Consider the following 2,215-nt stretch of genomic DNA (forward strand, 5'->3'; position numbering starts at 1 on the left):
ACTCAACACTTGCAGCTGGCTTCTCCTTTCTCACCCCCGTTTCTACATTCATCTCGAAAGTCACCGTCTCCTCACCCACTCTAAGCATGAGTTTTCTATCATGTATGTCTAATATTGCTCTACCCGTTGCTAAGAATGGTATTCCTAGGATAAGAGGGACCTCCTAGTTCTCCTCTATATTTACTACTATAAAATTTACAGGAAATACGAACTTGTCTACCCGCACCAAGACGTCTTCAACTATCCCCTTGGGATTAAAGTTGTTTGGTCTGCCAGCTGCAAAGATATTGGTGCAGAACTTATCTCTCCAATATCATTCTCAAGCTTCCTGTAAATAGACAAAGGGATTAAATTAATTGAGGCACCAGAATCATATAAAGATTCATCAAAGGTGAGAGTGCCTAAAGAGCAAGGTATAGTAAAACTCCCTGGATCTCCACACTTTTGTGGGAGTTTATTTTACAAGATTGCACTGCAGTGCTCTGTGAGCTTCACCACTGATGTTTCTTCTATCTTCCTCTTCTTTGTAAGGATCTCCTTCAACAATTTGGCATACACTGGCATTTGGGAGAGCACTTATGTGAATGGCAAATTTACATTAACCTATTTCAGCATATCTAGAAATCTCTCAAATTGCTTGCCCAGCTTTTGGGGAAAAAGTAAAGCAGGCATGTGATTGCTCTCTTCATGATCCTCCTTACTCGAATTCTCTTCCTTCTTTTTATTTCTCAGTTGCCTTCTTGTCTTTCTTCTTCTTATCAACTTTATTTTTCAGTTTCTCCCCACTTTGTTTTTCAGGTATCACATCTTTTTGGACTGGGGTGGGCTTTTTCAACACTTGCCCGCTTCTTAGAGTTACAACATTCACCGTTTCTTTGGGGTTTCTTTCAGCATCAGCTGGCAGAGTACCTGGGATCCTTTCAAATAATATTGTTGCAATCTGTCCCACTTGTCTCTCCAGATTTCGAAGACCAGTACCTATTTCCTTGATAGCTGATCCATGTTCCCTTATAGTTGCACTATGAATTTCAAGCTTCTCATCAGTTTTCTGAATAAAGGATTTCATGAGATCTTCTAAGCCAGACTGAATGGGCTGTTGGGGATGAAATTGCTGCCTCTGCTGATTTTGGAAAACTGGAGCTCCTTGTCCCTGGAGTCTAGGATTATTCTATTGCCACGCATTTGCTGTACCCCCCAGGTGAACTCCATGAAAAACCGGGGTGTCTCTGACCCATTGCATTAAAGTTGTAATTCTCCACAACATTCACTTCCTCAGTTGAGGTCTGACACTCATGAGTGGGGTGTCCTCTACCACATATATCACAAGCTGTGTGAGTCTTACTCTGTATTAAAGCTAAGGTCAGCTTCCTTATCTCCTTGGCCATAGCATCAAGCTGTACCTGCACAGATGTGTTAGCGTCAACTTGGTGAACACCAGTCGCTCTTCTTCTTTCAGCACTTTCAGAGGGCCACTGATTTGCATCTTCAGTCAATTCATCAAGAATAGTGACTATCTCCTCTGGTGTCTTCTTCATCAATGGGCCTCAAGCTGCATTGCTCAATGTTCTACGTGCGACCGGTGTCAATCCATCTCAAAAATCCTAGAGTTGCATCCAGAGTTCAATTCCACTATGTTGACACTTTCGAACAATCTCCTTAAACCTCTCCCAAGCTTCAAACAAAGTCTCAGTATCTTTCTGGCAGAAGTTATGAATCTCTCTTCTAAACTTGCCGTTTTAGCTGAGGAGAAATATTTATCAAGAAATTTTCTGGTCATCTCCTCCCATGTTCTAATTGATCCTTGGGGAAAGCTTCGAAGCCACTGCTTCGCATAATCTTTTGAGTGTGAAGGGGAATGCCCCTAAGTATACTGCATCTTGTGAAACACCATTGTATTGAAAGGTGTTCGTAATCTCCTCGAAGTCCATTAGATGGTTGTTTGGATCTTATTTCATCTTTCCTCTGAAGACACAACAGTTTTGAAGAGTTTTGAGAAACCCTTGCTTCAATTCGAAATTGTTTGCTGCAACTGGAGGTGGTCTGATACTTGACAATCCTTGGTTGTAGACCGGTCTAGCATAATCACCAAGTGGTCTCCCAGCACCGGAAGCTATGTTTCTGAACTGGTCTGCACCCATGGGTTGATTTTGATTAAGTATGTGACACCTCTCTTCTTCATAAATGCATTGTGCATCTCTAATAGCTGCTTCTTCAG

The 2,215-nt window shown here is 41.9% G+C and overlaps 1 non-coding gene across 1 annotated transcript; it reads left to right on the forward strand.

Annotated features, from left to right (window-relative positions):
• Positions 1 to 1,623: 1,623 nt before the first annotated feature.
• Positions 1,624 to 1,730, forward strand: LOC142169986 (small nucleolar RNA R71). Its single transcript, XR_012699605.1, has one exon. It is a non-coding gene; the product is annotated as a small nucleolar RNA R71 (small nucleolar RNA).
• Positions 1,731 to 2,215: the final 485 nt, after the last annotated feature.

Source organism: Nicotiana tabacum, chromosome 15 (assembly GCF_000715075.1).
Source record: "Nicotiana tabacum cultivar K326 chromosome 15, ASM71507v2, whole genome shotgun sequence".
NCBI lineage: Eukaryota > Viridiplantae > Streptophyta > Magnoliopsida > Solanales > Solanaceae > Nicotiana > Nicotiana tabacum.